The sequence below is a fragment of the Triticum urartu genome, chromosome 5A (genome assembly GCF_056163025.1).
Source record: "Triticum urartu cultivar PI428250 chromosome 5A, HENAU_Tu73, whole genome shotgun sequence".
Taxonomy (NCBI): domain Eukaryota; kingdom Viridiplantae; phylum Streptophyta; class Magnoliopsida; order Poales; family Poaceae; genus Triticum; species Triticum urartu.
In genome coordinates this window covers 280074248-280097999 of record NC_141877.1, presented here as the reverse complement: position 1 = coordinate 280097999, position 23752 = coordinate 280074248, and positions in this window count along the sequence as shown.

The window sequence follows — 23752 nt, the reverse complement described above, 5'->3', positions numbered from 1 at the left end:
CAAGTATTTCTACTAATCCACAACTACCCACTAGCATGACTCTAATATCACCATCTCTATATCGCAAAACTATTGCAAGGAATCAAACATATCATATTCAGTGATCTACAAGTTTTATGTAGGATTTTATGACTAACCATGTGAATGACCAATTCCTGTCATCTCTCTAAATAGATATAAGTGAAGCAAGGGAGTTTAATTCTTTCTACAAAAGATATGCCCGCTCTCTAACAAATATAAGTGAAGCAAAAGAGCATTCTACAAATGGCGGTTGTCTAAGTGAAGAGAAACAGGCAATCCAAACTTCAAATGATATAAGTGAAGCACATGAAGCATTCTATAAAGCCATACTCAAAAGATATAGGTGAAGTGAAAATAGCATTCTATAAATCAACCAAGGACTACCTCATACCAGCATGGTGCATAAAAGAAAAATGAAAACTAAATGCAAAAGACGCTCCGAGATTGCACATATCGCATGAACGAGACGAATCTGAAAACATACTGATACTTGTTGAAGAAAGAGGGGATGCCTTCCGGGGCATCCCCAAGCTTAGACGCTTGAGTCTCCTTGAATATTTACTTGGGGTGCCTCGGGCATCCCGAAGCTTGAGCTCTTGCCTCTCTTCCTTCTTCTCATATCGAGACCCTCTCGATCATCGAACACTTCATCCACACAAAACTTCAACAGAAAACTTGGTAAGATCCGTTAGTGTAATAAAGCAAATCACTACTCTAAGTACTATTGCAAACCAATTCATATTTTGTTTTTGCATTGTGTCTACTGTAATATAAATTTTTCATGGCTTAATCCACAGATATGAATTGATAGTTTCATCAAAACGAGCAAACTATGCATCAAAAACAGAATCTGTCTAAAACAGAACAGTCTGTAATAATCTGAACATTCACCATACTTATGATACTTGAACAATTCTACCAAAATTATGAAAAATAAACAATTTTCATAGAAATAGAGTTCAAAAAGAATCAGAACCATTTGACGTTCCAGCTAAAAATGTAAAATCACTCACTACAGGCAAAGTTTCTGTCCTGCACCGTACAAACCATCAAGCAAATGTAAACATCCTAAAGGCAAACCTTGGCACATTATTTTTATAATACAATGGAATTGTACAAGGGGATAATTATTTTTGTTGAAAAGTTTCTGTAATCAAGATTCATAAAGTTGCCGTGAGCATGAACAAAGTTCAAGGAGCTCTCCCACTTCAACAATGCTTGTCTTTCTCACTTTCACTTTCCTTTTTGAAAAACTTTTGGGTTCCCCTCTTTATTTTTGTTGTTTTTAAACTGTATAAAAGCACTCAACAGAAATAAATGACTCTCTAAACCTTCTGGGTTGTCTCCCTGGCAGCGCTTTCTTTAAATCCATTAAGCTAGGCATATAGTGCTCAAGTAGTGTATCCACCCGGATCCCAAGGTATATCAAAGCCAATTTTAATTAGCAATGATTTGTAATTTAGTAGTGAGCACAAAGCAACATATATCATGTAATGATGAAGTCTAACTCTCTTCCTATGCATCGGCATGTCATAAAAGAACAATTCATGCACACAAAGTAAAGTCCAATGCATAGTATAAACAGTTTCTTGCAATTTTATCGTGTTGGAAACATAGAGAGGTGGAGATATAGTTCCTCTCTCATAATAATTGCAAGTAGGAGAAGCAAGCACATGCATATTATATCTATCAAAATCATCATGTGTATCGGTAAAAGGAAACCCATCAATATAATCCTTAATAAGTGCAAACTTCTCCGATATAGTGTAGTCTGGAGAATTCAAAAAGATAATAGGACTATCATGCGTGGGTGCAATAGCAACAATTTCATGTTTAACATAAGGAACTATAGCAAGTTCATCTACATAAGCATAATTCATATTTGCATCTTGGCCATAAGCATAGCAAGCATCATCAAAAAGGGATATTTCAAGAGAATCAACGGGATCATAACAATCATCATAGCAATCATCCTTTGGTAAGCACGAAGGGAAATTAAACAATGTATGAGTTGAAGAGTTACTCTCATTAAAAGGTGGGCACAGGTAGCTAGTCCGCTCTTCCTCCTTTTGTTCTTCGCTCTCATCCTCATCTTTTTCATTCAATGAGCTCACAGTTTCATCAATTTCTTCTTCCATAGACTCCTGCAAAATATTATTCTCTTCTTGGACAGCAGGGTAGTCCTCAATATATGGTTCAACATACGCATTAGAAGCATAATTATCATAGCAATATTTAAGTATGTCAAATTTTTCAGATTTGTAAAGATTAGCATCATACATTTCAATCAAAGAAGCAATTTCATAAGCACCCTTAAAAGCAACAAATTCTTCAATTTGTTGAACATCATAGTAACTATAAACACCCTTAGCATACGAAGATACGATTCCATTATCACTAAACTCACATTGATAGGGAAGGTGTTTCTTAGGGTTTTCAGAAGAACAAGTAATATCATATATTTCGCATAAATTCCAAGCATAGCATTGCAAACGATGAATTTAACCCAGTAAAATTTTCCCCTTTTCAGATATTCGGTGTCGAACATACAAGCATGCTCATCTAAAGATTTGCCCTCAACTAAGCTAGTTGGGGTTTCAGCACGAGCACAAAGGGATCGAAGATGATCCAAGTAATTAGCTTCAGCAGTGTGATAGATTTTGAGTGGTTCTTCAACCATTGGTTTAGTAGCTACAACTAATTTTTTTGGTATTTTGCGTTTCCTACCCATAACTAAATATATAAAACAACTAAGAACAAGAAATAAAAATTACTTAGTGATAAAGCAAACAAGCACACACGAGAATATTCACCCCACGCTATTGCTCCCGGGCAACAGCGCCAGAAAAAGGTCTTGATAACCCACAAGTATAGGGGATCGCAACAATTTTCGATAATTAAGAGTGTCGAACCCAACGAGGAGCCAAAGGTAGAACAAATATTCCCTCAAGTTCTATCGACCACCGATACAACTCTACGCATGCTTGATGTTCGCTTTACCTAGAACAAGTATGAAACTAGAAGTACTTTGTAGGTGTTGTTGGATATGTTTGAATGATAATAAAGAGCGCGTAAATAAAAGCGAAGGGATGTTGTAAGTAAAGAATCAATAAAGTGAATATAGCCAGTGTGGAAAAGTGGTGGTAGGAATTGTGAAATTGCCCCTAAGCAATTGGCTACTTTACTAGACTGATAGCAAGTATTATGTGGGAGAGGCCACTGCTAGCTTGTCATCCCTGACTTGGAATTCTATGCACTTATGATTGGAACTATTAGCAAGCATCCGCAACTACTAACGTTCATTAAGGTAAACCCCAACCATAGCATTAAGATATATTGGTCCCCCTTCAATCCCGTATGCATCAATTTCTATGCTAGGTTGAAGCTTCTATCACTCTTGCCCTCCAATACATATTCCTATCAACATACAACTAACCCTATGGTGTGATCCACGCGTGCGCTCATATGATGATCACCAAAGGACAGCAACATAACCACAAGCAAATTAAATCAATCATAGAAATTCATCAACCACCGATAGGACAACGAAAATCTACTCAGACATCATAGGATGGCAACACATCATTGCATAATAATATGAATCATAAAGCACCATGTTCAAGTAGAGTGTACATCAGGTTGCGGGAGAGTGGACCGCTGTAGATATAGGGGGGAAGGTGATGGAGATGTTGGTGAAGATGGCGGAGGTGTTGGTGTAGATCGCGGTGATGATGATGGCCACGGCACCATTCCAGTGCCACCTGAAGAGAAGGGGAGAGGGGGCCCCTTCGTCTTCTTCTTCCTTGACCTCCTCCCTAGATGGGAGAAGGGTTTCCCCTCTGGTCCTTGGCCTCCATGGCATGGGAGCGGCGAGAGGCCCTCCGAGATTGGATCTGTCTCTCTGTCTCTCTCTGGTTCTGCTTTCTGTTCTGCTGCCCTTTCACCGTTTCATATATATATGGAGATCTGTAACTTTGATTGTCCTGAAACCTTTGCCGTGATTTTTTACCAAAACTTAGCTTTCTTGCGGCCGAAGACGGGCATCAACCGCCTTACGGGTGGCCCACGAGGGTCAGGGGCGCGCCCCCCTTCCTTGTGGCCACCTCGGGCACCGTCTCGCGTGGATTTTTCTTTCGAAATTTTCCAAATATTCCAAAAATAAGCTCCGTCCGTTTTTATCCCGTTTGGATTCCGTTTGATATGGATATTCTGCGAAACATAAAACATGCAACAAACAGGAACTGGCACTGGGCACTGGATCAATATGTTAGTCCCAAAAATAGTATAAAAAGTTGCCAAAAGTATATGAAAGTTGTATAATATTGCCATGGAACAATCAAAAATTATAGATACGACGGAGACGTATCAGTCCTACGCTTGCCAGAAAATAAAAAGGACAAACTCAAGCCCAAGTGGGAGGGTCCCTTCATCATAGATGAAGTTCTCACTGGAGGAGCGTACCGCCTGCGAGATGCATCGGACAATCGCTTAGAGCTGAACCCGTGGAATGCTGCGAGACTCCGAAGATTCTACGCCTAGAGCCATACTCTTTGTTCGTCTTCTTCTCCCTTTGTTTCCATTTTCTCTCTCTTTAATTTTTTCTCTCAAGCTCTATAGCTCTTGTGCGGCTAAACCGCACACCTACGATGTAGACATCCTTAAATGTATACGCTCATAATACCTGGGGGCTTCTTCTACAGAAGCTTATTATTATTTTCCGAGCATTAAGCTCACCACATATGTGTCCTCTTCTCATATGTACCTTTTCTTCGCCATTATATGCACCGTTATGACTTAAGTTTTTGCCAAGATGGGTTGCCTGGCTCCTGTTCTTCTGCCCTACGTTCCCGTTTGTTTAGCTAGGGCATAAAGGGAGCACCTCTGTGATTTTTACAGTCGGGTCATACGGACTTGTACCTCAGACTGGGTGAAGCCGCAAGCTAGCGTTCTTAAGGGAATATTTGGTCGGCGGACTAAAGACGTTATACCCTAATTACACTGTGAATCCCCAGACGTTACGTATACTGCGATTCTTCAATCATAGTTCGGGCATGCATACTAACGCATGTTCACCCAGGGAAAGGAACCCTTAATGGAACTATTCTCCCTAGAAGATGTTTCTTACAATCAACAAGTAATATAACATAGCTAGCTGGATACAACTTGTCTGTTCAAGCAACTATGACCCCTACATCTGGTTTCCATGCATACCCCGGTCTATATTGCCGCTCTGGTATTCGGAAACACTCCGCACCTTCGGGTCTGAAGGTGAAAGCACAAGTGCTCCCTGGGTGGTTTTGGTAATTAATGTCAACATATCTCTTGTTGGACTAACACTTTTACCTAGTATGTTTCAGATAAGTTCAACAATGGAGTGGCATGGACTAGAGGATGTGGAACCCCTTCAAGATGCTAAGGACAAAGGATTGGCTCAAGCTTCAAGATCAAGACTCTACATTTTCTATTTTAGTGATCCAAGATCACATTGAGTCTATAGGAAAAGTCAATACTATCAAGAGGGGATGAGGTGTTGCGTAATGGCTTGCTTGCTCAAAGTGCTTAGTGATATGCTCCAAAACCCTCAACTACCTTCCCACATCCACATATGACCTAAACCAAAAGTCAAACTCGGCCTCACCGATTCTATCTATCCGGCGCCACCGAGTTTCAAATGTCATAGCCACTGCCACAAACCCTAGGCAAATCAGTTTCACCGATAGGGATCTTGGTCTCACCGAGATGGGATTGTAATCTCTCTGTGTATGTACATTACCAAAATCGGTCTCACCGAGTTTGAGCAATCGGTACTACCGAGATTACAATGCAAACCCTCTGGTTAGCTTATTACCAAAACGGTCCCACCGAGTTTGTGTAATCGGTCTCACCGAGTTTTCCTGACCAACTCTCTGGTTAGCTTATTACCAAAATCGGTCCCACCGAGTTTGTGTAATCGGTCACAACGAGATTACGTTATGCCCTAACCCTAACCATATCGGTCCTACCGAGTTGCATCTCAGTCCCACCGAAAATCCTAACGGTCACTAGGTTTGCTGAATCGGTCCGACTGAGTTTAACCATTCGGTCCCACCAAGTTTGTCAAATTGTGTGTAATGATTAGATTTTGTGTGGAGGCTATATATACCCCTCCACCCACTCTTCATTCGTGGAGATAGCCATCAGAACATACCTACACTTCCAATACACATTTTCTGAGAGAGAACCACCTACACTTGTGTTGAGGTCAAGATATTCCATTCCAACCATATGAATCTTGATCTCTAGCCTTCCCCAAGTTGCTTTCCACTCAAATCTTCTTTCCACCAAATCCAAATCCTGTGAGAGAGAGTTGAGTGTTGGGGAGACTATCATTTGAAGCACAAGAGCAAGGAGTTCATCATCAACACACCATTTGTTACTTCTTGGAGAGTGGTGTCTCCTATATTGGCTAGGTGTCACTTGGGAGCCTCCAACAAGATTGTGGAGTTGAACCAAGGAGTTTGTAAGGGCAAGGAGATCGCCTACTTCGTGAAGATCTACCGCTAGTGAGGCAAGTCCTTCGTGGGCGATGACCGTGATGGAATAGACAAGGTTGCTTCTTCGTGGACCCTTCGTGGGTGGAGCCCTCCGTGGACTCGCGCAACCATTACCCTCCGCGGGCTGAAGTCTCCATCAACATGGATGTACGATAGCACCACCTATCGGAACCACGAAAAAAACATCCGTGTCTCCAATTGCGTTTGAATACTCCAAACCCTTCTCTTTACATTCTTGCAAGTTGCATGCTTTACTTTTCGCTGCTCATATACTCATTGCATGCTTGCTTGATATGTATTGTGTTTGTTAAACTTGTGCTTAAACTCCACTTAAACTTAAGAATATTAAAAACTGCAACTTTTGGCACTTAGTGTCTAATCACCCCCCCCCCCTCTAGACACCTCTTCTCGATCCTTTCAGAAGGTCGAAGCGAAAAGGTCTGCCATGACAATCGTTTGACAATCCGGTTAGGGACAAATTTGTCAATTGAAGTACATAGTCACTTGGACTCAAAAACTTCTTCCTCTATGCCGTCTAACAGGCTGTCTAGCTTACAATCCTGTTGGGAAAACTTGGCGGCTATCTTTACTTGGTCATATATCAAACTAACTGGAATTTCTTGTCCATTTGACCCTCGAGGTTCGACCCGGGCCATATGATTTGGATCAAGCTTGGTGTACCGTGTTTTTACCTTGGCCCAGGCGTCTCGCACACCTTCTTGTCAGGCTGATATCTTCCATAATCGAAAGCGCCGCCGAGCTCCCTGGAATAGCTTCACAAGCTCCTCCATACTTCCCGGAGGAGAGGCGGATGGCCACAAATCCTTGGCAACGCTCTGCATTGCTTGCCGAGCTCGCTCGTGCACTTGGGACAACTCTTGTAGTAGATCGCCTTGAGATCAGGACATTTCCTCTTCAGGACGGCCAGTCAGCATACCTGCAGACACAAATCTGTCTGCTCATTTTTTCGCTGAATTACACGGAGGTAAGTTCAAAAGCATAATGAATATGCCGCCTCATAGCCTCCTATTTTCCTTTATGGCATCAGCTAGCTGGGCTCGTACATCTTTTAGATCTTCGCTCAGCAGGGTGTTGGAATCCTGCATCTTTTTCTTATCATCCCTGACTCGTGTCAGCACACGTTCGCCTGCGTCCAGTCGCATTTCGGCCTCTTCTTTACCCGCTTGCGCTACTTTCAGTTCCTCTTTCAGTTGATCTGCTGATCCTATCGTCGGAAACGCAATAGTATTCACATTACTGGTACATTATCATACTTTTTCTGGATGGAGGGGAACATTACCAGGCGGTGCCTCCTTGGAATTCTCTAGTTCGGCGGTAACAACAGCTAGCTGAGCCCGGCACTTTTCCAGCTCATGAGATAGCATGTTGTTCTTCTCTATGAGTACCTGATTATACAATGATCCTTAATCAGTTGTTCAACTATTTCAAGTCTTAGGGGCTACTGGTACATGATTACCAGATCTGTACAATGCGTACTTACCCACATATCTTTCAAATGCTGGTTATTGGCTCTGGCAAGCCCGTCCGAGCAGCTCGGATGTACGCATCAGCTGAGCTGAAGGAATTGAACACCACTTTAGTAAAGCCAGGGTCGCGAAGAGTGGCCCTCCGGCGCTGATGATTCATGGCGCTCTCCACTTCAGAGTTCATGACTGATACATTATCCGAATCCTTTGAAGGAGGACAATCCGGTGCCACTCCCGTGTCAGCCCCCGCCCTAGAGGCAGGGTCTGGAACCTGACTGATGGAGGCGCGACCAGCAGGATCCCCGGACATAGTCCGGTGAACACTCTTCCTGATAAAACACAGTGGACAATGTCACGGTTCAATGTGACTGCCAGGGGGCATATTTAAAGCCATACCTCTTTGATGAAGGCTCGACCATGTTGTCATTTGCCTTCCTCTTTGATGATCCGCCCGACGTAGGCGCCGCTCTCTTATGGGACGCCTCTGGTGCAGCATGACGCGCCGAGTGCCTCCCCTTTGGAGCACGAGACAGTGCAGTTGGTGAGGAATAATGAGGAAGCTCTTTCGGAGGAGATGTCTCCTGGTTACTTACATGTGAGGCAAGAAGGAATCCAGGATAATCATCCATGATGGCCACTTCTGTGCCATCATCGCTCGCCTGGTAGAAGACTCCCTATTTGAATTCTACAAATATGTCCGGATCCTCTTCGAATTCGAGATCGAGGTCCCGGTTATGGTCCTCCGGCTATGGAGCGGGACTATAAATCTCCGTGATAGCCTTCCGCCATTCCTATTAAGAATGGACGGGTAAATGTCAATTAAACATGACTTGGGGAAAGGATTGAGTAAGGAGGTAGGATTAAAACTCACCCAGCTAGGGGGATTGTACATGGAGAATCCCTCTTGGCGCTTAAGATGAGTAAACTCCTCTTTCTCTCCTTTATACAGATCGACCAATATTGTGGCCAGAGCGGCAGGGGTGTCCTGACCCTTCCGTCCGCAGCGTGAGGTGTCCACTTCCCCATTATAGTACCACATAGGGAGCCCTCTGAATTGGAATGGCTGAACACCTCGCATTATGGAAGTTGCCATTACCTCGATTATTGATAATCCGGACTGGGCAAGTGTCCTTATCTTTCCCATTAATTGTTGGACTTCTGCGTTGTCTTCCTCCTCGAGGCTCTGAGGACGCCAGCTGTGGTGTTTCTTCAACGGAGCGCTGGAAAATTCGGTAAGGCCCATTCAGACTGGGTCGGGGAGAGCGACATCTTCGATATAAAACCACTCCGAGGGCCACTCTTCGAATGCCTTTTTCGGCATACCGGACAAGTATCCGGTCCCAGCTATGCGCCATATCTCGGTGCCGCCCACCTCGAATACAGATCCCTTATGAGTACGAAGGACGAGGAAGAAAAGTTTCCTCCATAAATTAAAGTGGGCCTCACAGCCCAGGAATAGCTCGCAAAGAACGACAAAACCCACGATATGCAGGATGGAGGCTGGAGTGAGGTTGTGCAGTTGGAGGCCGTAGTACTATAGTAGACCTCGGTGGAAAGGGTGGATTGGAAACCCGACGCCTCTTATTAAGAAGGATATGAAGCACACTCGCTGCCCCCTAGTTGGATTAGGGAAGTTTTCGGCCAGGGTTCGCCTGTAAAGGAGGTTAATCTTGCCCGAACGGGGACTAGATCCGCGGGGGGAAGGAATCCCTATGTTTGAAGCTTACTCAACTGGTCATGGGATACTGAACATTTCTCCCAATCTCCTTTTTCAGAGCCGTGGGGGCGGGAGGACGAACTGGGAACGCTAGCCATGTTGGAATGGTTTCTCCTAGCAAGCTCTAAGGATTTTCCGCCTGGTGTGAGATGGCATCTGAGATCCGATCCACTTAAATATACGCCTTTCTTACATGGCCAGGGTGTTATGTGCAAAAATACTCTGACCTTTCGTGTTCGCTCGACACGTGGAAGCCAAAGCGATGGAGGCGCAGAAGCCAATGGGTACGACATTAAATGGAAATCTGAGTATAACTCCTCGGATCAGACGCTCTAAAGTATTCGGAGGAAGAACCCGCCTTGCAATGCCGAAGACTATTAGCGCGCTGGACACATCGTCATTGAAGTCTAGTTCGGGGGCTACTGGGGGAGTCCTGGATTAAGGGGTCCTCGGGTGTCCGAGATATGTAATGTGGGCCGGACTGATGGGTCATGAAGATACAAGACAGAAGACTTCCCCCCGTGTCCGGATGGGACTCTCCTTTGCGTGGAAGGCAAACTTGGCGTTCAGATATGAAGATTCCTTCCTCTGTAAATCGACTCTGTACAACCCTAGGCCCCTCCGGTGTCTATATAAACCGAAGGGTTTAGTCCGTAGAGGCAATCACAATCATACAGGCTAGACATCTAGGGTTTAGCCATTACGATCTCGTGGTAGATCAACTCTTGTAATCCTCATATTCATCAAGGTCAATCAAGCAGGAAGTAGGGTATTACCTCCATCAAGAGGGCCCGAACCTGGGTAAACATCGTGTCCCCCGTCTCCTGTTACCATCGATCTTAGCTGCACAGTTCGGGACCCCCTATCCGAGATCCGCCGGTTTTGACACCGACACCGGCCCAGCGCGCCGCGCCTCGTCCACGTGCTCGCACCGAATTCTCGCCAGAGTCCGGGTTGGAGCCACCGCCGCCCCGCTTGTCCCCTCCCGCAAGCTGGACTCGCACCCCCTCCTATAAATGCCTCCCCCTGACCTCTCTCTCCTCACCCCGCCCCACCATCGCCAGCGCCGCCGCCGCCGCAAGTCGTCGCCGTCGCCGCAAGCCGCCGCCCGCGCCGCCGCTGCCCCGCTTCGCCTCCCCGCACCGTCGCCCCACCTCGCCGCCGTCGCCCCGTCACCGGAGCCGCTGGATCTCGCCACCGCCCCGGATTCCGTCGTCGGTTTTCTCCGGTTAAATGGTATAAAAACCGTTCGTTTTCCCAGTTTATTTTTTAGATCGGTTTTTCTTTTTTTGTTTTAGTCTAATTAGTAAACGTTCGCTGGTTAGATCATTTTAATGAACAGTTTTTGTTCATTAGAATCTGTTAGCGAATGTTCGCTCGATAGTTTTTTTCTTTTTAGTTTTATTTTTGGCCAGGGACCGATCCGTAATAACTTCTATCGCAGATTAGTCCCTGAACTTTAAAGCTCCGCTACTTTTTGCTCGTTTGTCCAAATCCAATGAAACCAGCACCAAATCTTTGTCTTGTTCCCCTCTTTCCAGATAATCAACTTGAATATGATTTTGAAAATTTAAAATTTGGTTTCAAGCAGATTTGATTTTGAACTTCTTTTGATCGTAGTTTGAGTTTCGTAGCTTCAATTCGATTGATTCTTTTTGCAAATCGAAGCTCTTCACTTGAACCTTCAGTTTGGATCTTTTCTTTTGGGTTGTACCTTTGCATCTTATGCTTGAGTGCTTATGTATGCTATTGTTTGTTCATGATAGAGTTTTTGGAGTGCGAGGCTTGCTACTACGAATCACTAGGGTTTTTCGATCATCGGCAAGGCAAGTAACACTTTGATCATATCCCTTATTACCCAGTTTTTATGCATTAGTTTCAACCCTCAATCATTGCATGAGTAGGATTTGACAACATGTGGGTAATTGGGAAGTAGTTGATGAGGTAGAAACCTATGGACTTTTATTCAAACCCTGGGAGTTCTACGTTATGCTTATACTGCTATGCTATGCTCGTAGGCGTGGTTTGGTTTGAGTGATCCATGACAGATGTGAGAGTTACTATTAATGGTTAAACTTAAGATGGCTACTTTAATACACATCTGGGTGGATTGGTTGCGGGCACCTGGAGCAATCCAGTGTTGTCCTAGGATATCCCGGAGAACCCCTGTGATCATCCTATGGTTTGCCACCCAGTCTCAAAGGGATCATAAGATTATTCATGCTAGAAACTTCCGTGTGCAGCCACAAGCCATTATGGGCTCTAGCATAGTTGAGTAAGTTGTGTGACCTCTTTCAGTGGTGGGGTAGCAGATGTAGGGGATGTAGGTGGTATTGTCTACCTAGAGTAAAGAGTTAATGCTTCTGAAAGACTGTGTCTCGGTCATCCGTTTCTCAAACATCATGTAGTGCGATAAAATCCAATGGAGGAGATCGAGTCTTGTGGAGAAAAGTGTGCAAACCTCTGCAGAGTGTATAAACTAATCATAGTTAGCCGTGTCCCAGTTATGGACATTTTTGAGTATCTGGTACTTGAATTATTGGTTTGATCTCATCACTCTACTTAATTAACTTGTTTGGTCATAATTATTATTTTGGGATTGAGTTGGAGGAACCTTCTCAATAATTTTCAACCAACTTGATAGTTAAATAAAATATATTACTTTGTTGTAGGAAAAAATAGCTTTATGCAAATGATAACCGTAGAGCCTCCACCAGCCATATATGCATGTAGTGATAGTTGTTATTTGTTCATTTCTCTATTGTGTTATCTTGCCAGCATATTCCATGTGCTAACCTACACAGGCTGCAACGTATTATGTTTCAGAATTTTCAGACGAAGAGTAAGGTGCGCTAGGTCGTTGTCATGCACTCAGTTTTGTCGTGGAGTTGGATGGACTCTTCTACCTTCGAAGCTTTCGCTGTTATCGTGTTTAGATGGCCTTCAGCCATATTATAGTAATAAGTTCTCTTTTGAGACATTTGATATAATAAGTGTGTGATTGAACTCTGTTATAAATCCTCGAGTACTGTGTGTGTCAACAATACCAATCCAGGGATGACACTTAAGCACAGAGACTTGACCATCTGAGGTCGGGTCGCTACAAGATGGTATTAAAGCACATGCTGACTGTAGGACGCGACCACTAGGACAAGCCACATGATGCTCTTATCTACTCATTTATGCCTTCTCTCCATTTTGTACTCTATAGATGGCAGACCCAAGGAACAAGTCCACTCAACCGGATGACGACACACCTTTTGGAGGACACTTGAAGGAAGTCACTAGGTACCTGCGCATCGGCATACCAAAGTTTCACCGGGACCTACACTGCCACTTTACCAGAAGAGGAGCACTGGATGATTCGAGTTCATGTTCTAGGAAGGACATTCACGCTAGTTACTGAGCCCATACAGTTTTCCTTTGATGCACCAACCTGGAGTCTAGGAAAGAGCATGGCCGCCCACATCGCCATGGGATGCATCGGCAAGGTATACGACAAGGATAGTAAGGACACCATCTACCAGATATGTGGACGCCGAGACGAGCAATGAGAGATGATTTGCACCAGGAAGGATAGATCCATTGCAGCCTACATCCAGGAGTTAAGTAGCACATTTGTCGTCAGGAGAACCAGATGTGCGCCAGCATGATAGACATGAAGAAAGTGATGACCAGGAACATGGAGGTAGAAGAGGAACTCAAGTCTACACGCGATGGATATGAAGAAGAAATTGCAGTACTACTAGAGAAGAATGAAGACTTGAAGAAGAAGCTAGGATTATTCATGGGAGATCCCAAACCTGAGGAGGACAACCATCCTGAAGACTACATCATAATCGATGCTACCTCTTGAGCACTGCGTTGGTTTTCCCCGAAGAGGAAGGGATGATGCAACACAGTAGCGTAAGTATTTCCCTTAGTTTATGAGAACCAAGGTATCAATCCAGTAGGAGGCTACGCGTGAGTCCCTCGTACCTGCACAAAACAAATAAATCCTCGCAACCAACGCAAATAGGGGTTGTCAATCACTATAAGGCCACTTACGAGAGTGATATCTGATATATATGATAAGATAATATTTTTGGTATTTTTATGATAAATATGCAAAGTAAAATAAAGGCAAAGTAAATAGCAAAGGAAATAACTAAGTAGTAGGGATTAATATGATAAAGATAGACCCGGGGGCCATAGGTTTCACTAGTGGCTTCTCTCAAGAGCATAAGTATTCTACGGTGGGTGAACAAATTACTGTTGAGCAATTGAGAAAATTGAGCATAGTTATGAGAATATCTAGGTATGCTCATGTATATAGGCATCACGTCCGAGACAAGTAGACTGACTCCTGCCTGCATCTACTACTATTACTCCACTCATCGACCGCTATCCAGCGTGCATCTAGAGTATTAAGTTAAAAACAGAGTAACGCCTTAAGCAAGATGACATGATGTAGAGGGATAGACTCATGCAATTTGAAGAAAACACCATCTTGTTATCTTCGATGGCAACAATGCAATACGTGCCTTGCTGCCCTTACTGTCACCGGGAAAGGACACCGCAAGATTGAACCCCAAGCTAAGCACTTCTCCCATTGCAAGAAAGATCAATCTAGTAGGCCAAACCAAACTAATAATTCGAAGAGACTTGCAAAGATAACCAATCATACATAAAAGAATTCAGAGAAGATTCAAATATTATTCATAGATAGACTTGATCATAAACGCACAATTCATCGGTCTCAACAAACACACCGCAAAAAGAAGATTACATTGAATAGTTCTCCACAAGAGAGGGGGAGAACATTGTATTGAGATCCAAAAAGAGATAAGAAGCCATGTAGCTACTAACTATGGACCCGTAGGTCTGAGGTAAACTACTCACACTTCATCGGAGGGGCTATGGTGTTGATGTAGAAGCCCTCCGTGATCGATGCCCCGTCTGGCGGAGCTCCGGAACAGGCCCCAAGTTGGGATCTCATGGATACAGAAAGTTGCGGCGGTGGAATTAGGTTTTTGGCTCCGTATCTGATCGTTTGGGGGTACGTAGGTATATATAGGAGGAAGGAGTACGTCGGTGGAGCAACAGGGGGCCCACGAGGGTGGAGGGCGCGCCTGGTGGGGGTGGGCGCGCCCCCCTACCTCATGGCCTCCTGTTTCCTTTCTTGACGTAGGGTCCAAGTCTCTCTGGTCTTGTTCGTTGAGAAAATCACGGTCCCGAAGGTTTCATTCCGTTTGGACTCCGTTTGATATTCCTTTTCTTCGAAACCCTAAAACAGGCAAAAAACAACAATTCTAGGCTAGGCCTCCGGTTAATAGGTTACTCCCAAAAAATAATATAAAAGTGGATAATAAAGCCCAATAATGTCCAAAAGAGTAGATAATATAGCATGGAGCAATCAAAAATTATAGATATGTTGCAGACGTATCAAGCATCCCCAAGCTTAATTCCTGCTCGTCCTCGAGTAGGTAAATGATAAAAACAAAATTTTTGATGCGGAGTGCTACTTGGCATAATTTTAATGTAATTCTTCTTAATTGTGGTATGAATATTCAGATCCGAAAGATTCAAGACAAAAGTTCATATTGACATAAAAATAATAATACTTCAAGCATACTAACAAAGCAATTATGTCTTCTCAAAATAATATGGCTAAAGAAAGTTATCCCTACAAAATCATATAGTCTGGCTATGCTCTATCTTCACCACACAAAATATTTAAATCATGCACAACCCCGATGACAAGCCAAGCAATTGTTTTGTACTTTTGACATTCTCAAAACTTTTTCAATCTTCACACAATACATGAGCATGAGCCATGGATATAGCACTATAGGTGGAATAGAGTGGTGGTTGTGGAGAAGACAAAAAGGGGAAGATAGTCTCACATCAACTAGGCGTATCAACGGGCTATGGAGATGCCCATCAATAGATATCAATGCGAGTGAGTAGGGATTGCCATGCAACGGATGCACTTGAGCTCACTACAAAAAAAGACACATCCATGACATTTTGGGCCGAACGAATTTTTTTCCTTTCATACATATGACACTTCTATGACGATAATTGTGACAAAACCCGGTATCATCATAGATGTGGTGGGATCCTACTTCTATGACAAAAAATCATGACAGAAAATAGGCTTTTCGTCCTGGGCGGGCCGGAGACGCAGCTGCATGACATTCTTTGGGCCGTCCATGACGAAAAAAACCGTGGTAGAAGCGAGGGCGAGAAAAATTTCGGGGAGTTCACGGTTACGGTGGGAGGTCGGGGGCCGAGCGATGCGTGTTTCTCTCGTACACGTACGCGCGTGTGTGCGAGGCGTTGGCTCTAACTGAACCCGAGCGAGGCATTGGGCTCTAACTGAACCCCAGCGATTGCACTGCAGGCTACGCATTACTGAACCCGAGCGATCGATCGATGGATGTTAACTGAACCCGATCGAGCAATTCCTTCGCTACTACTGCTAACTGAAGCCGATCGATGCTTCCTCTGGGTTGAACAGTGAGCGTTGCGGTGGGGTTTGGATGAACAGTGAGCGGTGGCGTTGCCTCTGGATGAACATGACCCCGTGGTGTGGTGGAGGGCTGGATGAACAGTAGACGGTGGAGGGGTGCCCGTGGAGGGGTGGTTGAACATGACCCCGTGGTGTGGAGGGCTGGATGAACAGTAGATGATGGAGGGGTGGTTGAACAGTAGCCAGTGGAGTAGCGCGATGGAGGCTGGATGAACAGGAGCCCGTGGAGGCTGGAGGAGGTCGACAGTAGCCCGTGGAGGCTGGAGGAGGTCGACGGTGGAGATGAACAGTATCCCGTGGAGTCCTGTTTTGCGGTACGCCACACCCCTCTCGATGAACAGGAACCCTGTTTCGACCGTAGGAGGTCCGTTTCGTCCGTTTTGCGGTATGCCACACCCCTCCCGATCAACAGGACCCCCGTTTCGACCGTAGGTGGTCCGTTTCCTCCGTTTTGTGGTACGCCACACCCCTCCCGATTAACAGGACCCCCGTTTCGACCGTAGGAGGTCCGTTTCCTCCGTTCTGGGGTACGCCAGGCCTCGTTTCCATCGCTTGTTCCATCCAAGCCCTCCCGATGAACACGACCACGCATTCCGTTCCGACCTAGCCGGTTGGCTCTCACGCATTTCGTTGCCTCCCGATGAAAACGACGCATTCTGTTGCCTCCCGATGAACACGACGCATTCCGTTGCCTCCCCATGAACACAACACATTCCGTTGCCTCCCCATGAACACGACGACGACGCTGTTTCTCCGTTCCGACCCAACCATGTACACGAGCCCCAGCCGTACGTATGCGCGAGTAGGCGTTCGAGACCCTGCCCGTATGTACACATACGTGGCCGTATTTTCTTTCTTGCACCCTGGCCGCTGTACGTACGTGTACATGCTACATGTGCGCCTCTACTACGACATGTGCGCGCCTCTACATCGACCAGTATGTACGTACACGTTCGCGACCAGAATGACAACGCTACGTACACTTTGACCAGGTGGGTCCCGACTGTCAGGCACTTCCTTGCCTGTGAAGATGTAGCTGGTGGGTCCCAGCAGTCGGGGGGGGGGGGGGCGAATCATTTTTTTTCTGGATGCACTTCCTTGCGTGCGAAGGTGTAGCTGCTGGGTCCCAGCAGTCAGGGGGGCGAATCGTTTTTTTGCCCGGACGCACTTCCTTGCACTACTAGAAAAAGGGCTATAGATGGGATTGATACTAATGGTGCACCAGACAAGCGGTGCGCCATTAGTATATACTAATGGCGCACCACCTACTTATACGCCATTAGAGTTGAAACTACTAATGGCGCACCTGGCCCCGGGTGCGCCATTAGTATCAAAATTTTTTTAACTAGTGCGCCTGTCCAAACATACTAATGGCGCATCCAGACATAGTGCGCCATTACTAGTTGTAACTAGTAATGGCGCACCAGCTGGAAAGTGCGCCACTAATGTTGTTTTTTTTATTATATTTTTTATTCCTGTTTTTGCAAAACTACTAATGGCGCACTGTTCCACCGTGCGCCATTACATGTTTAAACTAGTAATGGCGCACTGTGGGACTGTGCGCCATTAGTATTTTTTTTGCAAAACTACTAATGGCGCACCACCAGGAGGTGCGCCATTAGTGACCTGGATTACTAATGGCGCATTTAGAGTTGGTGCGCCATTAGTAAGTGGGCAGCAACAAGATATTTTGGACAGCCTCTCCTACCCACACTCACTTTCTCCCCACTTCATTCTCTCCACCTCCTCCTTGTCTCGGGTGCCTCCTCTTTTTCACCTCATTTCCACCATAGATTCATTCAATTTAAGTGGTTAAATTACCTTGTTTTGATAGGTAAGTAAGGGGGGAAGCTATATTTATGTTGTTCTCCCTACAACAATGTGCACATGCACTTTTTATGGCCTAGCTAGATCTATGTATGTTCGTGGTGTTGCATATGTTTGTGGTGTTGCATATGTGTTTGTGTTTGGAGGTGTACCGGTATTTGAAATTCGATAGTTGCCAATATTTTGCTGGAATGTTGATTCATTTCCGTTTCGGCGAGAATTTTGGCATTAAGCATTCTTTTTGGTCCTATTTTTAGGGAAAGTCATGCCAAATTTTTTCTTGGTTCTAAAATATCATTTTGCTCTACCCCACAGGCGACCATGGTCCGCATGATGACCGAAGGCATCGTGAATAGGTTTTTGAGGTCCGCGAAGGCCGAGATGCTTCAAAAGAACGAGATGGAGATAAGATGTCCGTGTCGAAGATGCAAGCTGAAGAGCCTTACTGCGGACTCGGAATCCGGGCAGGTGCGGGACCACCTGCTCTTGCGTGGTTTCATGGATGGCTATCGGTGGCAAGGTGATGAAGATGACTACGAAGTCGTCCATGGGGGCCGGGCAAGAAATGAGGAAGGGTAGCAAGACAACCACCGCGGCTCGGGCGGGCGAGAAGACGAAGAATCCCCAGGAGATGATCACGACGGTGATGCTGTACACAGTCATCATGTAGAAGATGTAGGACATGATGATGAGCAAGATGCCGGAGCAGTCGACGGGCATGATCATGAAGATGATGATGCCGGCGGAGCAGACGACGCTGGACCATCGATGGGCTGGGTGCAGGACCCTCATATTCAAGAGCTGCTTCTCAAGCAGACGGATAACGCAAGAGCTGCCGCCCAAGAGAAAGCCAAGATGGATCAACTTGAGTTAGACGCGGTTACTCCATTGTATGAAGGATGCAGGCCCGAGGATACCCGCCTGAAAGTAACGCTCATGGCTCTGGAGATGAAGGTAAAACACAAAATGACCGACGCATGCTTCGACGAGAACATGTCATTCTGGCACGAACGTCTTCCCGAGGGGAACAAGTGCCCGACCAGTTTGGAGGAGGCGAAGAAAATCATGTGTCCTCTGGATTTACGGCACGTGAAATACCATGTGTGCAGAACAATTGCATCATTTATTGGGACGAGCACGCGGAGTCTACCATATGTCCGGTGTGCGGCGTCACTCGATACAAGAAGAGGAAGAAAGCTCCTCGAAAAGTGGTGTGGTACTTTCCGATCACTCCTCGTCTGCAGCGGTATTTCGCGGACCCTAAGGTAGCAAAGCTCCTGCGTTGGCACGCGGACAGGGAGGAGAAGAAGCGAGAAGATGACACAAATGATCCGGAGATAGATAAAAAAGACAAGATGCTGAGTCACCCTAAGGATGCGAGCCAGTGGCAAGCGTTGAACTTCGAAGACCCAGAATTTGGGAATGATCCAAGGAACATCGTGCTGGGCGCGAGCACCGATGGAGTCAATCCGTTTGGCAGCGAGAGAAGCACACATAGCACCTGGCCTGTGTTTGTGTGGATGTACAGCCTTCCCCCCTGGTTGTGCATGAAGAGGAAGTACATTCACATGAGTATGCTAATTGAAGGACCGAAACAACCAGGGAACGACATCAATCTGTATCTGGGGCTGCTGAAAGAGGAGCTTGACACGCTATGGAAAACGCCAGCCAATACGTGGGATGCCGCAGAGAAAGAATATTTCCCTATGAGAGCCGCGCTGCTCACGACGGTGCACGACTATCTCGGTTATGGATATGTCGCGGGGCAGGTGGTCCACGGATTTTCTGGATGCGTTAGGTGCATGGATGACACAATGTATCGCCAGCTAGATAGAGATCCCGGGTCTTCGAAAACCGTGTTCATGGGACATCGAAGGTGGCTTCGCGACGATGACCCGTGGAGAAAACGCAAGGATCTGTTCGATGGTGAAACCGAACCCCAAGGACGCCCGCGTACGAGGAGCGGCGAGACGAGCTGTTGAAAAATTGGAAAGACTGCCCACTGCCGAGAAAGAAGCAAAAGGCGCCAGAGCCGGGAAAGAAGCGAAAGGCGCCAGAGCCACTGCTGAAGGTATGGAAAATGAGGTCTGTTTTCTGGGACTTGCCGTACTGGAAGATCCACCGTGTGACTCACAACCTTGATGTCATGCATATCACGAAGAACGTGTGCGAGAGTCTGCTTGGTACCCTGCTCAACATGCCAGAGAGGACCAAAGATGGGCCGAAAGCAAGGGCAGACTTGAAATCAATGGGCATCAGGCAGGAGCTTCACGCTATATATGATGATCATGATGATGATGATGATGAGGCGAAGCAGGACACGGAAAGTCGTCACAAAGGAAAAAAGGCCAAGAAGACCGGAAATGACTACCCTCCCGCGTGCTTCACTCTAAGTCAGGAGGAGATCGAGCAGTTTTTCACCTGCCTCGTAGGAGTAAAACTTCCTTACGGTTACGCGGGGAAGATAAGCAGATACCTAGACCCATCGAAGCTGAAGTTCAGCGGGATGAAGTCTCACGACTGTCACGTGCTGATGACGCAGATACTTCCAGTTGCAATCCGTGGGATCATGGACGCGCACGTCCGTGAAACCCTATTTGGCCTATGCAACTTTTTTGACGTCATCTCTCGGAAGTCTGTTGGCGTGAGGCAACTCAGAAGGCTACAGGAAGAGATCGTGGTGATACTATGCGAGCTTGAGATGTACTTCCCGCCCGCATTCTTCGACGTTATGGTGCATCTGCTGGTCCATATCGTGGACGATATCATCCAACTCGGGCCGACGTTCCTGCATAGCATGATGCCGTTCGAAAGGATGAATGGTGTCATCAAAGGATACGTTCGCAACATGTCACGTCCAGAGGGAAGCATAGCCAGGGGCTTTCTGACCGAAGAGTGCATCTCCTACTGCACGAATTATCTAGGCATCGAGAACCCCGTTGGTCTGCCCGTCAACAGGCACCTCGGCAGGCTCGCTGGATGGGGTCACCGTGAGGGTCGTCGCGAAATGCATGTCGACTTCGAGGGTCGACTCGCCGACTTTGAAAGAGCAAACCTAGTCGCGCTACAACACATAGACGTGGTCGATCCTTGGGTGGTACAGCACAAAACCTTTATTAAGAAGACGTACAATGACCGAGGCCAACAGAGGACGGACGGAGATATACTCAAAGAGCACAACTCATGTTTCACGCGTTGGTTCAAGCAGAAGCTTCTGTCGTACCCTTTACATGAGGATTCTTCCGCGGAAGAACAACTCATATTCGCCTTGTCACAGGGCGCCGAGCACAACCTGATGACCTATGAGGCGTACGATATCAACGGCTACACATTCTACACCGAGGCCAAGGACATGAAGAGCGATGGTTATCAGAACTCCGGGGTAATGATGGAATCCTACACCGGTAACGACAAGGACAGATACTACGGAAGGATCGAGGAGATCTGGGAGCCGAGCTACGCTGGAGAGAAGGTCCCGATGTTCCGTGTCAGATGACTACAATGACTTCAAGATCAATTGCTCGAGCACCGCAAGCTCCGAATCAAGTAAGTGGGGGAAAGAAATGCGGGAGCTGAACTTAGGGGAACACACACTCGGTCCCGGCGGTTACAGAGTGGCGGAGCCTATATGGGACAAGGAGGAGGCGGACCGTGCCGAGCAAGGCCTACCTCCCCTCTTCGATAAATACGGTGACAAGCAGACCAGGAACTTTGTCAGGGCCCGGTACAAGAAGGACCCGAAAACAAAGGAGCTTACCATGGATCCGAAGACCAGGGCGCTTGAGCTTGTTCTGGTAAGGAATACACCCCCGCGTAATTAGCTCCATATGGTTGCATTCTAATTAATGAAGCCAAATTTCTAAATGGTTCACATTCCTTCCGCAGGCGACTGAAAGCAGTAGCGCGGGGTCGACTAAGAGCAACCCTTGGGACACCACTCTAAATAGGGCGTTGAATGTAATGAAGAACAAGGATAAGCTCAGTAAGCCGACGTCAGCTAGTCGTGTGGCCGGCAAAGGCTTGTCGACAAAATGGTCATCATACTATAACACTGGTGGGCAAAAGGAGAAAAATACCAGCTCGGAAAGCCAGGCGCGCGAGGTTCAAGAACTCAGGGCACAGGTGGCGCGGATTCCGGAGATTGTCCAAGAGCAAGTGCAACAACAACTCGGAGCGACGATCACCGCCATTGTGCCTACCTTGATCCAGGGGATTAGTGCGTGGATTGCGGGCGGCCAACAGGGGCCGCCCCCGATTCCTAGCTTCATGGCCGGCAACTCGCAGAACGCGATGGCGGGGCCATTGGTGTCTCCGGCGGAGGCGGCATTGGTGTCTCCGACGCCGACACGGGAGATTAATGCACCCGGGTGTACGTCGGCCGGCACCTCTGCAGCAAGCGGCCCCTCCGTCAACTGCACGCCCGCCGTTGGCGGTGCCTCGACATTAGCCGAGCTCGACGCCATCATCACGGTAACTAATTAAGCCTCTCTCGGCCGAGGACTTCATCTCCTTGCCTTTGACTGGGCAACCCTGACGCCCTACATGTTTTCGCAGGGCGCCGCCGACGTTCCGTGCACTCTCCTGCACTTCGTGAACAACGAGTTGGTCGATGTCGCCAAGGGCAAAATCGTTCAACCGGGCAACCCCTTGTTCCACGGTACCCAGATGCCACCCAACTTGTTTAGGGTTCAACTGGTTCGGGTGCTGCCAGGCTGCGACGAGTTGTTACCTCCGATTCGACCCGTCGGGGCCGACGATGATGACGTGACGACCCTCAGCGCCTGCCTGAGCTGGCCCCTGCTTTGTCCGAAGAGCCAGATTCATTTGGGGGCGGGGGACACCACCCCAAAGACAACACCGCCAGTCGTGCCGGCGCCAAGTCTGCCCCATGGCAAGACCGCTGCAACGGTGCCGGACATCCCTATGCCACTGGATCCAAACATGCATATGGCACAAGATCAGAACGACGACGACGACGAAACATTTGCCAACGTCGATCAGTACTTTGCCGATCATGGGTACGGTGGCGACTTCATGGGGCCTCCTTCTCAAGAACCCAACCCAACAAAAGACGTGCGCGATCTAGCTGGTACCGCGGAGAAGCCAAGTTGCAACAGGCGTCGTCTGCAGTTCAGCTCTCAGGAGACGCCTCCAGCTGCCGACTTCACCGAGCCTCAGATAGGCGAGGTGCGAAATATGATCAGCCCCAACACACTCAAGAAGGCGGTCTGTGAGCAGAACTCGGTCCCATTACAGGAGAAGAAGAAGGCACGCAAAAGAAAGACTAAAAAGGGTGCGGGCCAGCCGGCACCGAGTACGATCCGTGCTCAGGATGGGCCACCTTCACCTGAGGATATCTCGAGGAGGGTGCATGTGGCGGGTAGGCCGATGCTACCGAGAAATATGCTCGATGCTGCAACCGGTGCTATGCGGAGTCTGCATGACAGTGTTCTTTCTTTGGAGAAGCGGCGTCTCGGAGAGAAGGATGTGGCATACCCGGTTTTCGCGGCCAAGGTGCCAGAGGGCAAGGGCTTTGTGGATAACTCCATCGGGGGTACGATCGTCCTGCGGTTTGATGACATCCACGCTATGTTGAACCTTCATCCGCTGCACTACACCTTCGTTCGGCTATTTTCGCTGAGTATGGAGATGC